This window comes from Balaenoptera borealis (genome assembly GCF_965194805.1).
Source record: "Balaenoptera borealis genome assembly, chromosome: 8".
Lineage (NCBI taxonomy): Eukaryota > Metazoa > Chordata > Mammalia > Artiodactyla > Balaenopteridae > Balaenoptera > Balaenoptera borealis.
This window is the reverse complement of record NC_138865.1, coordinates 51888234-51903945: the sequence shown is the minus strand read 5'-3', so window position 1 is coordinate 51903945 and position 15712 is coordinate 51888234. Positions and strand designations below refer to the sequence as shown.

The 15712-nt window shown below is 37.0% G+C and overlaps 1 long non-coding RNA gene across 5 annotated transcripts in view; it reads right to left on the bottom strand.

The window, feature by feature from the left end:
- The window catches only part of LOC309632770, a 114788-nt gene that overhangs the window by 75470 nt on the left and 23606 nt on the right, over positions 1–15712 (bottom strand). For all 5 annotated transcript variants that reach the window (XR_014247050.1, XR_014247051.1, XR_014247052.1 and 2 more), the window contains exon 3: positions 13808–13919. This is a non-coding gene — a long non-coding RNA (uncharacterized lncRNA). The remainder of the gene's footprint in view (positions 1–13807; positions 13920–15712) is intronic.

Here is a 15712-nt window from a genome sequence, read left to right as displayed (position 1 = left end):
AGCAGTGACATTTTAAAAAGCACAATGTGAGAGATAGCAATAACTCAGCTATCAAAATAAGATACAGTAGGGATATGAATATTTCACCTTGAAAATAAAGCAAAGTCAGGAGAAGAGTGTGAAGACTATGAAGATTAGGAATGTGAAAACAAAAGACCATACTTAGCTATTCTGTTCCCGTGAGTGCATGTGTATTGGCTTCATTCAAGGTTGGGAAGGACAGTAAAAGGGCACAACCATCAGGGTAAGACCACTGGATTACCTGAGAGACACAACTGTCCTTGGCTACATGGAGTGTCTGCCTTGGGTAGTATAGCTCATCTGCCCTGAGAGAAATGGGGACTCAAGGAAAGAAATTTGTTATGTTGTTATTTTTCAATTATCCACCAAAATGCTTGGGAACACAGGCCTGGATTCTAAGATAGAAGATAATAAAAAGCATTTGTATTCAACTTTGGAATGTATTGCCGTACTTATAATTGTCTAGGGGGTGTGTCTATCTGGCAATTCCCTTTATAGAACACAGGAGGCCATGCTGTTACAACCAGGCCCTGTTGGAGCTGTTTTCTTGTTCCCTTCAGCTACATGCCTCTCTCTGTCTCTCTTTCTGTCCTGTCTGTCCCTGTCCGTCTGTCTGCCTCTCTCATGCTACCTTAATGGCAGGGTTTTTTTGTTTTTATTTTAAAATCTTCATTGGAGTATAATTGCTTTACAATGCTTTATAACAAAGTGAATCAGTTATACATATACATATGTTCCCATATCTCTTCCCTCTTGTGTCTCCCTCCCTCCCACCCTCCCTATCCCACCCCTCTAGGTGGTCACAAAGCACCGAGCTGATCTCCCTGTGCTATGCGGCTGCTTCCCACTAGCTATCTATTTTACATTTGGTAGTGTATATATGTCCATGCCACTCTCTCACCCTGTCACATCTCACCCCTTCCCCTCCCCATATCCTCAAGTCCATTCTCTAGTAGGTCTGTGTCTTTATTCCCGTCTTGCCACTAGGTTCTTCATGACCTTTTTTTTTTTTTTTCCTTAGATTCCATATATATGTGTTAGCATACTGCATTTGTTTTCCTCTTTCTGACTTATTTCACTCTGTATGACAGACTCTAACTCCATCCACCTCATTACAAATACCTCCATTTCGTTTCTTTTTATGGCTGAGTAATATTCCATTGTATATATGTGCCACATCTTCTTTATCCATTCATCCGATGATGGACACTTAGGTTGCTTCCATGTCCTGGCTATTGTAAATAGAGCTGCTATGAACATTGTGGTACATGACTCTTTCTGAGTTATGGTTTTCTCAGGGTATATGAATGGCAGGGTTTTAAAAGGTCCTGGTCCTTATATACTATAAACACAGATTTCAAATATTGACAAAGCTGCAACTAAATAGATGAGATTCTAAGAGTTAAGCTTGGATTTTCCAAAACAATCAGTGTCAAGTCTGTCTTCACACAATTACCGAAGACATTAGACACCACAGCCCTTCTGGACCATTTTCTTTGTCAACAGGGGTTCCAGTTCTACCAACATTTTCCCTCCAGATTCAGTTTTCAAGTGATAGTAAGTCTATTTCCCCACTGTTCCATCTGCTGGTCTCTTCAACCCTGGTACTGGGAAGGTTTTTCTCCTGATATTGTCCTCAAAACAAATTGTGGGAAGTGAAGATAAGGTTTTCTTTAAGAGCAATAGCCTAGTATGCCACACAGGTGTCTATATTTATGCATCCCAAGCTGGAAGGAAAACAACTTGTCCTAACTTGCTGTAAATTCCGAATCCCACCCCAAACAAGTCAGTCCTGTGTAGACCTGACATGCTCTTATCTGAGGACTCAATCTATTAAAAAAGCAAAGCACAAGACTTATACATACAGTGATTTTCCCACCCTAAATCAACTGGTACTGTTCTCATTTCAATGTTTCTATTCCTTTGCCGCTTAAATGCACATGATTTGCGGGATCATTTGTCCAGATTTCAGTTCAAACAGTGCAGTCACCATACTTACAGGATGATACAAAATAATATAAAATACTTTGCCTTTGCACTGAAGAGAATTGTCTTTGTGTTGGTGAAATAATAAATATAATAATAATAACCAGTATTTATTACATATTTACTCTCAACCAGAACTGAATTGAGTGCTTTACTCACATTACCTCATTTTGTCCTAACAATATCCCTATTAGGTAAATTCTGTTATAATCCTCACTTCACAGATGGGGGCCCTGAGGCTTAATGGGGTTAGTTAACCTGCCTCACAGTAGTTAGGGCAGAGCTGGGATTTGAGCACAGGCAGAACAGCTTCAGAATTCAGATCTCACACACACCCATATGGTAACTGCTGAATATAGATCCAAGGTAAAATATCTTTGAGTAGAGGAGCAGTGTATGAGAGTGAAGCTGTAGTGCTTACGTGGGATAGACATGAACAAGGCTGGTTGGGGTTAATCAGGATGGGCTCACTGGGCACGATCAACTTGAAGGAGGTAAGGGAGATGGGAAAATAGCGGTAGAGAGGAAGGGTGGTCAGGGTAAGCTAGATAAAGGTGGAGGGGATTCAAGGTCCAAGAAAGAAGCTGGGGACAGGAGATCACAATGGAAACATCTCTAGGCTACAAGTCACTTTAAGAGAAATGGTGGTCTATCGCTTTACATTTTAGTAGCAACATTCTTATCATACAGACTAATGGGAATCTGTATAATATACTGTTTATAGAGGCTTCCATCTCCCTGATGGATTAGAATTGGGCTCTAACTTTCTTTCCTGAGGTTCTGATCTGAGAAGTTTTCTTCCAGTGGTAATTTTTTTCTAAGCACCTGAAACTTACTGAAGAAAATGAAACACACCTATGCTTTTGACCTTGGTGACTAATCTTAATTGCCATATCTAAAAAATTATAAATTTTCCTTTTTTTTCAAGTCTTGTTTGAAAGCACGTTAGGTATGAGACTATGAAGGTGTCCTCTATAGTTAGTCCTATAATATTTTATCATTTAACATGTACTTGACATATTCAATAAAAGGGTTTATCTGCTATGCTTTTATTAAAGTAGATAACTTATCTTTTCTTTTTCAGGTACATTTTACCTTGGTGCTGGGGTAATTGAACCAAGGTAAAATGTTAATACTTAAAAACAATGTCTAAGTAGGAAAGAATAATCTTTGCACCTAGGAAATGTGGTAAATAATTGTATTTAGGGTTGAATCATATTTTGAAATATATTCTATAAAAACTAGCACATTTAAAAATCACTTTACCAAACTCTTTAATAATACCTGGTTGCCCTTAAAATCTTGAACTATTCCACTGAGGACTGATTATTATGCTCTTAATTGTTAAGCCTTCTGATCATATGAATTCTTTTCATGTTTCATTGTAGTCCTATAAAACATTTACTTCAAAGGAAAAATGCTATGAATTTACAGTGCTTTTAGAATTTTAAAATCTGTTTCCTATTTTGTTGATTAAGACAGAGGAGCATTGATTGTGAATAAAGAACATGCTATGTTGAAAAGAAAATTGAGGATTCTGATGTTTCTCTGCCAGATAGCACAAAAACTGAGAACACCACAGGAATTTTTCAACATTATTAACCTCTTGACAATGTGTGGGTCGTATAAAGGACAAATGAATGTTTTGGAGGGACCAAGAATGCCAATTTTAACAGACTGTCCAATGACTGTAGATAAATATTTGTGTTCCTGGGGATTATTTGATTTTTATCAAAGTAAATTGAATTGGAAACATGGCATGTATTAAGTCATTGGTACTTATTGTCTAATTCTTTTTCCCATAGAAGTTTCTATGCACTGAAAGAGCACTAAGTCATCAGTTAGACATACCATGTAATGATCCTTATCATATCCAGACAAAATAAAAGCCTTTTAAGAAGCTACTTCACAAGACAACTGCATAGCTTTCCTCACAGGAACTTGTTAAACAAATAATGATTATTAAAGCTATTGGGTCAATAGCTTACACCAGTTTAAGAAGAACAATTCCAAGATGTCTAGCCTATTCCACATTCCATGTGACTAACTGGTATCCAGAGCTTGGAAAATATCCAGGCAACTCACAGTAGCTTTTCTTAAATGCTTTATGGACAATGGATTTTAAGGAAGGTGGTAAAATTAGGTTTACAGAGGAGAGTCTTCAAGACATACCCATTGTCAATGCTTATATATGGTCTCAATTGTATCTAAAAGTTGTTTAAAAGCACCCAATGCTGAAAACGTTGCAGATTTAGCTCCTATCTATATTAGAGTTGGCAAGCAATCCTCATTGCTGATGTGGAGGTTTATTGTATCCAATGAGACAAATGTACTAGGTGTTTTGCACAAGCCTCTTAATAGAGAGGCTACTGTGAGTTGGAATGATTAGCTTTTAAAAATGTGTCACATTAACCCCTTCCTTATACTCACAGTCATGCCATGATCAGGGTCGAAACAGAAGAAGGAAGATTTAGAGAGGAAAGACAGGGATAAGAGATGATAAGGACAGGAGTTCAGTCAGACAAGGAGGACTTTGGCAGCTCTGGGGTCAATTCTGTGTTTGTTATCTAAAGCAGGTAGGAACAGCAGTTATTATCATAGCACATAAGAGGTCAAGTTCAGGGAAAGCAAGAGAGAAGACCAGTTGATACTCTAGGTCCCTGTTTCTTGAAAACAGAGTCTGGAATCCAGAACTTTGGAGTTAAGATGAATGCCCAAGGTAAGAGACTTTAGAATACTATGTCAGTATTCTAAACCCAGGCAAAAAAATCTGGTCACAGAACCGGGGGCCTAGGACGCCAGGACTAAAAGGCAACTAAGTCAAGTGTTCATACGTTTCCTGCTTAGAGTTCAAACTTCTGAAGATTTTGGAAGGCCTGAGCCCAAAGTTTTATTTTTTATTCTATTCATATTTATTAGACACTTATTATGTATCAGGCACTGTATGAGCAGCAGAGACTATTACTGAGCTAGGCAGACATACTATCTCTTTTTAAAGGAGACACAAAATAAATCAGTAAATATAGAAATGGATAAATGACTCTGGAGGAAAATAAAGAGCATGATAAGTCTGAGAATGGGAGGAAGTTGTTTTAGATAGGATGGCCAGAGAAAACATCTCCAAAAAGTGATATTGGAGAGTGAGAGTGAAATTTGAGAATGAGCAGACATTTGAGGAACTGGAAGAAGAACCTAGTGGAATGGCCTGGAGGTTAAAAAATAAGAGGGCTCGGCAGACTGAAGGAACAAAAAGAAGTAGATTTGGAGGATAGTGAGCAAAGGAGAGAGTGGTGTGAGATGGGGGATAGAGAAGTTGGCAAGAGCTAGATGATACAGTTAGAAGAGAAAAGTTTTGGCTAGAATAAGGGATGGGCCCAGTAGTCTAAGAACTGATTTGAGATAATACACTGTTTTTATAGTTGGAAACTGGAAGATAAATTATGAGGGACTGAAAATTCTGCCTAAGCAGCAGAGTTACATTGTGAAGAGTTTACTAAGGAACTTTCTTAAAGCAGAGATGGACATATGAGGCAGACCACTGGTACCAGGTCGTGGTGTTCAAGTGAGTTTCTGAAGAGCCTGGGGTTAAAAATCAACCTCAGGACAAAGCACTGCAGTCCAAAAGAGTGGTGGTAATAGCCAGAGAGTTTTTTTCTTGGGATGATGAAACTGTTCTACAAAAGACAGTAGGGCAGGATGGTGAGTCACCCTGCGTAGGCTGGTGTGAGGCAGAGCATAATGTGGGTGAGCCTGAAAGGCACATGAATAGTAGGACGAAAAAAGCTCAGAAAACAACATGCTCTCCGTGCTTCTGCCATTTACTGGGAAAACATGTTCCAAGTAGCTGCCGGTGTCAGAATGAAGAGTCATGTGAAGCCAACCTGACCCAAACCTGACTGTAAGCAAGCTGAGCAGATCCGCAGAAAACTTGCAGACTTGTGAGCAAATCAAATGCTTTCTAATGTAGGTCACTGAGATTTGGGTTGGGTGTTACACAGCATTATCACAGTGGGAACCACATTAATAACTAGTTGGTCCAGCCAAACTAGAACACACATTGTCGGTAATCCAGTAATCCATAGTAATCTAGTGTTTCCACTAAATTAGCCTGCTATTCATCTATGCATTCATCACATATTTATCATAGATTTAATACGGAAAACAGAACACAATGACGACAACAACAACAATAAAACCCAGACTATGGTGTCTGCCTTCACAAAGAGCCTATTTCTAGTGAGGGAAGCTGACAAAAACAAGTCAATCCAAACCTAATCTAGTCACAAACTCTTATAATAGCACACATGTACTTCTGAGAGAGAATAATGGACGGGGGGAAGGACAGGAGATGACGACCTTGGTGGTGGCCAGGGTGGGGCTCTTCGTGGTGCCGGTGGAGCTGAGCAAGCACATCTTTCTCTCGCTCCAATGGTCTCAGATAACGGTTTCATTTTTTTCATTTTGCTAAATTTATGTAGTGTCAACCCAACTGTATGCCTTTGCTCTAGGCTAACTAGCTGTCCGTGGTCTGCATTCTCTGTGTTCAGAGAGCTAGTGAGTTGTTTTGCACGTTCGTAGAGAAAGGCTGAAAAAGGCTTCATGCTCCCTTTTCCGAAGGGAGCAATGACTTTCACTAGAACAACAAACTTAGGTCCTAGGCTGTGAATGAAATTGGATTTCTCTCAGGTGAGAGGTATTCTGTATATGGAAAGCAAAGAGAAAAATATGGTTTTAGCAATACTGTAGGGACTGTGGTCAGCACTGAGCTTATAAAGGCCTTTGTTTTCCATGTTTTCATTGGCCCCATGAGAAGCCTGGAGCAGCTCACACACCCATCTGTATCCATATTAGTGGGACTGCAAAGTGCTGACACAGAATTGCAGATCAGGGCCTGTGGCTTGCCAGGGTAAACTTGTGTAATGCACTGTACATCCCTCCTAACAACAGTGGTTCTTTTGTCACTTAAACAGAGGCTATTAGAACACGAATCATTAAAAAGAGCTTTAGAAAAACAGGCAACATTTTCCAATATTGTGGCTTTAGGCGATCCCCATAAAGTATCAGAAGCTCCGGAAGAAGTGAAGCATTTCATGAATAACTAGAAGTAGATTCAGAATCATAATCTGAATTGATTAGAAGCAAGTAATATTTTAAAATATAATTTCTTAATGTCAAAAGAAGCCTATTATTATGGAGAATTGGATGAATATTATCCAGAATATTTCTTTTTTGAATATATGTAAACAACAGAAAAGAATACTTTCAAATTTTAAACTGGTCTGGGAATATTTAGCTTACTGATAAAATACAAATTCAAAGAAGATGCTTTAGGATTTTTCTTATTTTTGATACATAAAGCAGTGCAATTGTAGGAATAAGTATGGGAAAAAGTCCTTATTCCACTATCCAGAGAAAGATCTGTTTAACATTTTAATGCCTGTTTCTGCTAACATTTTTCTCACAAATAAAGTACACGTAATTTTGCTTCATGCATTTTCTTTCACTTTTGTTATTCCTTAGGAAAGAGCACGGGTTGGCAAACTATGGGCCAAATCTGGTGCACTGTCTGTTTCAGTGGAACACAGACACTCTCATTAACTTTCAGAATTGTCTATGGCTGCTGTCACGCTATAGGGGCAGAATTGAGTATTTGCAACAGAGTCTATGGGGCCCACAAAGCCTAAAATATTTGCTCTCCAGCCCTTTCCAGAAACAGTTTACCAACTCCAAGGATAGACTATTAGAGTCATATGTGAACAACATTTTCAGGCTCTTGTAAACATATACGAAAAGTTTATGTATCCATGGACATTTTCCTCAGCATTTGTCTGAAGAGACTACTGTTTGGTTGTCTGTAACCTACTATATATATATTCAATATATTATATATGATCATATATAATTTTGGAATTTAATAGAATAGTATTGTATCTCTTTTATGCTTTAATTTTTATTTATTTGAGTAGCAGTGAGACAAAATATTGGGTTGGCCAGAAGTGCCTTTGGTTTTTAAGTAAAAATAAAGACACATTTTTCATTTTCACCAAGAATTTCATTGAACAATGTATTCACCCTTTTGTTCCACTACCTTCTGCCATTTTTCAGGCAACTTCATAATTCCATCTTCCCGAAACTTTTTATCTTTTTGAGCAAAGAACTGTTCCAGGTGCCTTTTACAGTCTTCCAGGGAATTGAAATTTTTTCCATTAAGAGAATTTTGTAAAGACCTAAATAAATGGAAATCCAAACATGCAATGTCTGGTGAATATGGCGGATGAATCAGAACCTCCCAGCCAAGCTGTAACAGCTTTTGCCTGGTCATCAAAGAAACATGAGGTCTTGAGTTATCCTGATGGAAGATTATACGTTTTCTGTCGACTAATTCTGGATGCTTTTCATCAAGTACTGCTTTCAGTTGGTCTAACTGGGAGCAGTACTTGTTGGAATTAATCGTTTGGTTTTCCAGGAGCTCATAATAGAGGATTCCGTTCCAATCCTACCATATACACATCACCTTCTTTGGATGAAGACCGGCCTTTGGTGTGGTGGGTGGTGGCTCATTTCACTTGCCCCATGATCTCTTTCATTCCACATTTTTGTACAGTATCCACTTTTCATCGCCCATCACAACTTGTTTTTAAAAAGGGAACGTTTTCATTATGTTTAAGTAGAGGATCACATGGGGAAATACGGTCAGGAAGGTTTTTTTTGCTTAACTTATGTGGAACCCAAACATCAAAGTGATGAACATACCGAGCTGGTGCAAATGATTTTCAGTGCTTGATTTGGATATTCTGAGTATGTCGGCTATCTCCCGCGTGGTATAATGTTGATTGTTCTCAATTAATGTCTCTATTTGATCGCTATCAACTTCAACTGGTCTACCTGACCGTGGAGCATCGTCCAGTGAGAAATCTCCAGCACGAAACTTTGCAAACCACTTTTGACATGTTCGGTCAGTCATAGCACCTTCTTCATATGCTGCACAAATCTCTTTTAGCATTTCGGTTGTGTTTTTACCTTTCCTGAAATAATAAAGCATAATGTGCCGAAAATGTTGCTTTTTTCCTTCCATTTTCAATATTAAAATGGCTACACAAAAATTCACCAATTTTGATGTCTTTTTTTTTAAATGCACGCTGATATGACAGCTGTCACATACAATCTAACAAAATTGTTTTGAATGAAGTTAAAGACAACTAAGTGCTACTAGAGCCGTCTTATGGGAAAAAACGAATGAACCTTTTGGCCAACCCAATAATTTCCCACTGTTTTTAAAGCACTTTTATTTCCTCTTTTCTCAATTGCCTTCTCATGGCTTTTGCCCATTTTGAAACAGAGGTATTCTTTAAAAAGTAAATCTGTAAGCCTCCATATCAGTTTAGAATATCAATCCTTGTTTATTGTTTTCACTTTGAATATGTTTTTTCAGGTTTTATCTTTTCCTTTGAGAGAACTATTTTGAAACTTGTAAGTTATTTAATCTACATAAAATTTGCTCTGTGAGTTCTTTCAAAGCTTCTGAGTTTTAAATTTCTCTAGTATATCATGTTTAGGAAGTATCTTATTTTTTTTAATAAAAATTATTATTTTAATGAAAAAGGATTTATACTTAAATTTATCAAATGCCTTTTCAGTATCTGCTGATTTTTTTAAATAGATTTTTTTGGGAACAGTTTTGGGCTTACAGAAAAATTGAGATGATAGTTCAAAGAGTTCCCATAAACCCCACACTCAGTTTCTCCAGTAATAATATCTTACATTAGAATTGTACATTTATTACAATTAACAAACAAATATTGGTACATTATTATTAACTAAAGTCTACATTTTATTTGCTTTCTTTAGCTTTTACCTAATATATTTTTTCTGTTTCAGGATCTCATCTGGAATGACACATTACATTTAGTTGTCATGCATCTTTGGCTCTTCTTGGTTGTGACAAGACTTGTGACAAATCAAGACTTTCCTTGATTTTGATGACTTTGACAGTTTTTAAGGAGTACTGATTAGATATTTTATAGAATGCCCTTCTATTAAAATTAGCCTGGTGTTGTTTTTCAGGGTTGGGCTGAGGTTATGGAATTTGGGAGGAAGACCACAGAAATAAAGTACCATTTTCATCACATCATATCAAGGTTACATACTATCAAATGACATATCACTGTTGATGTTGATCTTGATTACCTGGCTGGGGTCGTGTTTGTCAGGTTTGTTCACTGTCAAGCTACTCTTTTTTCCCCCTTTCCGTACTCTTTGGAAAGAAGTCACAATGTGCAGTCCACATTTAAGGAATGGGGGAAAAAAGTCAAATTCACAGAAACAGAAAAGTAGAAAAATAGTTGCCAGGGGTTGGGGGATGGGGACATAGAGAGAGACTGGTAAAAGGGTACAAACTTTCAGCTATAAGATGAGTAAGATTTGAGGCTCTAATGTAAAACATTGTGACTATGGTTGGTAGTACTAAATTGTATAACTGAAATTTGCTAAGAGAGTAGAACTTAAATGTTCTCACTAAAACCAGAAAATGATAAATACCTGAGGTGTTGGATGTATTAATTAACTAGATGGGGGGAATCCTTTCTCAGTGTATGTATATATCAAATCACCATGATGTACACTTTAAATATCTTTCAGTTTAAGATGTCAATTATACCTCAAAATGGTGAAATTTTAAAAAAAATCTCAAAAGATTTAAAAATAATTAAAAAGGAATGTGGAGTTATTCTCCCCCTCCTTGAGGATGGAGTACTTACATAAATTGTTTGGAATTCTTCTGCATGGAAGACTTTACTTCCCCATTTATTTATTTAGTCAATCACTTCTTTACATCAGTATGTACTTATGGCTATTTATTTTATACTTTGGTTATTTATTTTGTTGCTCAAATTGTTCCAGATTTGGCTACCGGGAGCTCTTTCAGTTGGGTCCTGTATCTCTTTGACATACTCCTCTCAATATAGGTGTTTTTTGATTAAAAAAAAAAACAAAAAACTTTCTTAATTTCTGGCACTACAAGAAGCTCCAGGCTTATCTTGCATATTTCCTACCTCAGCACTAGAATCAGCCATTTCTCCAAAGAGCCCTGATTCCTTTAATTAGTCTCCTTTTATTAGAAACCAAGATCTGGTCACTAGGCATGGTTCTACTAGATGTAGTTGCTTCTAGGGCCTCTCAGCTGACAGAGCAAGGTAATGTGTGTGTGCCTACTAAGCTGTATTTTACACACCTATATAAATATTTCTATATCTAACCACCTGTATCAAAAGTAACCTAAACATAAGTTCATACTTAGGTTTCCAACTCTAATTCATTACCCTTTGTACATTTAGCTTCCTCTTGCTAATCTGTATGCTCCCACTCCAGCAGTGAGAAACCTTACTCCCACCATCTCCTTATTCCACCATACATGTAGAGCAGTATCAGACTTGTTAACCTAGGATTCTTGTGGAAACAACTTTATCAACTAGAGTAGAGTGCTTATGTGCAATACCTTTCACTTCAAGTCTTAGAGACTCCACTCATTCCAAAGTTATTTGGTCTGTCCACTGATTTTTAACTCTTACTCTGCTGCATTTTCTACAGATTTACTTCCTGTTCCTGGTTGTCAGTCATGAAATTGACATGGTGATAAAGAGAGCAGGTGGTATAGGTGAGAGATTTTCAAATTTCTTGAGGTCATATAATATGTATGTGCATATATTTATAATAAAGCCTTAATCGAGCAGAAAAGCTGATATTAGATTGCAGATAACAAATGGTATGAAAAATGTTTATGTATAATGAATCCCACCAATATATGTAAAGAAGTTGTGGGCTTTATAATAAAATATTTCTCTTCCTTTAAATTTGTTGTTCTTAGCAAAATGAGTGCAACTTCTGTACCATTAACTTTCTGCTGCGGCTATTGCTTATATATTATATTGCAAAGATACATGTGGGATTTAGTCTCAGAAATTAGGTAATGCAAATGTCAAAACAAATATCACAGAAATCTCATGCTAAGTCATCTTATGAAATGCTCCACAGAATTCCAATCAACAGTTTGATTATCAGTGAAGTATCTGGCTTTCTTGAAGTAGTCCTCATATTAAAAATGTTAATAAGATTAACACAACATTGTAAATAAATTAAAGTTCAATAAAATTTTTAAAAATGTTAATAAGGAAAAGTGAGTGTATGTGATTCTGAGATAGCACATTTCGAAATCATCACCCCAAATTTCCTATCATCTCGTTTTGAAAGATAAAAATGCCACAAAGATAATAATTTAGAAAATGAAAGTGCAAAATCCTTTCAATTCCTCCTCTAGCCACCTCCTTGGATATAACCACAGTTAATACATGAGTTTATTTTTTTCTATCCATATACTATGATTGGTCTCATGATCCATTCATTTGCCTAAGTTTGAAACCACATTGATTCCATCAACAAACTCTATTCCCTACTAAATGACAGGTAATGGCTAAAAACTGATATAATAGTATCTTTGAGCAAATTATCAATGTGAATTTTTCTCAACTTTTCCCCATTGATTCATTATCTCAAATAGTTCATTAATTCTATCCTTTACCCATCCTCACTGACACTGCACAATCAGCTGTAGGTTAAGTCTCCAAAATGGTCTCCCATACTTCACCATCCCATCCTCAGCCTAATGCATCCTCCTCAGTATCTCCAGTGTAATCTTCCTGCAATAAAAACATAATTGTGTCTCTCTTCTACTTAAAAGTCTTTGATATTTGCTATGTTTTACCAAATTCAGTCCAAATTCCTTGAGAAGCTCTTAAGGCTGTACCAGAGCCTTTGGGACCCTAACTCACATCTCAGTCTCACCTCTGATTCCAGCCTGGATGCAATGGTAATTCTGGATTTGACTCATCTCAACAGAATCTCATCTCAGATGAACATGATGTGTTTTTCACTTTTTGCTCTAGGACTTTTCCAATGCCACAGCTGGGAATGGGATCCTACTTGTTAAGCTCACACATGGAGCTCCCCAATTTATGAAAGTTAACTCTGAGGGAAATCCTCAATCCTTGAGGGATGAAAACCTATTGGTAAAAGCTTTCCCCAGGTGTTCTAGCAGACAGTTCTGAGACATTCTGAGCTGGTGTTCCTTAGACACCAGAATTAAGCCAGAGTGTCTCAAAGCTGTGATATGAAAAGTGTACTTTTCTCTAGACTTTTTCCCCTTCCCCCATTATCTCTGGTCCCCCACTTGTGCTCTGGGATTATCTCCTTGACAGAAGCTTTGCTTTTTGGTAGAATCAAAGCTAAGACATATAGTACTAGACTCTCACTGGGGGTGAATTAGGATGAGAAGATGTCAGAAACTGAAGCTTTGGGCAATTTGAGATAGCTAAGGCTCTGGCAAGGTGTGGGTCAATCATCAGCATTCCTTGGTGTTCACACACCCACTGATGATAGTGAATGGCGATTTCAGCAACCATGGCCGGACAATAGCAAGATAGCCAACGGCTCAGCCTGCTCAAAGATGAAGGTCTGCATCATTCCACTAGGCTAGAAACCTAGACAATTATGCCTTATAACTTCAAGACCAGTTTCAGCAGTGAAGACTGCAGTTTACTGTATTAATCCTTATCTATTAAGTCACATGTAGAGATTGTGGCTGACCATCACCTTGAAGACTAGAGGCAGATGGGACTTTTTACAGGGCATAGGTGTATCTGAGTGGTACAAAGGATATAGACTGTATGAATTTCTTCTGGATTCCTGACTCACATCCTCTTAGCCTTGTCTCTGATGTCAGTGCACATGTAGTGATAGTTTGGCTTACCTCATGCTGACATCTTTTTTCAAGTACTGGATGTTTTGCACTTTTGCCTTCAGGTTTTTCCAATGCCGTAGTTGCCTCTGGGAAGCCCTCTGTTTGAGCAGGCATGTTCAGTCTGGAAGTATATAGGAATTTATTTACCCCAAAGTAAATCTCAATTAATGAGGGATATGAGCTATAGATAAAAATCATCAATCTTCAGGTAAACAATTCCAAAAGGTATTCTACATCCTCTTTAGAAGATGTCCAGGCAGGACTGAGGGCCAGTTGTCTGCAATAGTGATCTTAATAATGAATCTGTGTATTTGCTTGTCCACTATTCCTCACTCTTCCCAGTCCCTCACTCCTGCTCCCTATTTACAAGTTTTTGCCTGAGGCACTACCTTTGAGAAAACTCAAGCTAAAAAAAGGTCCTTAAACCCCATTATGGCTCTATCCACTATCTTCTACCCTATTTTATGCTGTTTCTCCTTGCTGCTTCCCTGTTATATGCCAAAGAAATAAATGGAGAAGTAAAAGGGAGGAACCATCAGCAAAGAATTGAATAGAATTTCTACAAGGACTTAAGCTGCCAATTGAGAGGGTCCACTGAGTAGTCTAGAAAATGGTTAAAAATAGATTGTTTGGAAGTTTTTCTACATGTCTGTTTTTATCTCTACATCTGGTATACAGCCGTCCTCCTGAGATTTTTCTTTATTATCTTCACGTGCTGAAACTTCTCCTTGGAAGGCTTTAAATTTTTCAGTTCTCTTTTAAATAAACTAAAGGAAGAAGAAAGAAAACAGTTTTTATATTTACCCATATTTAACATTTCTATTGCTATTCACTCTTTAACTATGAGTTTCCATCTGATATAATTTTCTTCAATGTGAATAACTTCTTTTAGGGCAGACTTACTGGGTAATAACTTTTCTTTATTTCCATTCATCTCAAAAAGTCCATTTTCAAAGGCCATTTTTACTGATTATATAATGCTGGTTTGATAGATTTTTTGTTTTTGCTTTTTAAAAAAATTTTCCATGCTTATATATGTTCTATTGTGTTTGTCTCCATTGTGTCTGACGAGAAGCCAGGCATTACTTGTAGCATTCTTCTTCTGTATGTAATATGTTCTTTTCACTTTAGGTGCTTTCAAGATTTTTCATTTATATTTGGATTTCAGTAGTTTGATTGTGATGTGCTTAGGTATAGTTTCCTTTATACTTATCCTGCTTAAGGCTCATTGAGCTTTTTGGATATGTAGGTTAATATATTAAACACATTTGTAAATTTTAGGCCATCATTTCTTCAAATATTTTCTCCCTCATTCTCTCTGTCCTCTCCATGGAGGACTTCAATTATATGGATGTACACCTCTTGATATTATTCCATAGTCATGAAGGCACTGTTCAATTATTTTTCAATATTTTTTTCTTTTAGCAAATCAATCTTAAAGTTCTTTGCACTGCTCCCCACCCCCCGAAATCTATAATCTGTTTTTAAGTTCATTCAGGAATTTTTCACTCCAGATATTATACATAGTAGTTCTAGAGTTTTCATTTTGTTCTTTTTTTAATAGCTTTTGTTTTCCTGTTGATACTCCACATCTGTTCACTCTTTACAGTCATAATTTCTCTTAAGTCTTTGAACATATTTATGATAGCTTCTGTAAAGTCCTTTTCTGCTAATTATGACACTGGGTCATTTCAGAGTTTGCTTTGTCTTGACTACTTTGTGTCTTGACTATACGTCATATTTTCCTTTTTTCCTAGTTCCTAGTGTTTTTAAATTACATACAAAGCATTGAAGATAATTTGTTGTAGAGATTTTGGGGTCTGTTACAAAGGTCGACAAGAATGTTGATCTTGTTGTGGAAGCACAGCATCAGCTGAAATCAGTTGTTCAGCCTTTCAACAGTTGCTCTCTGCT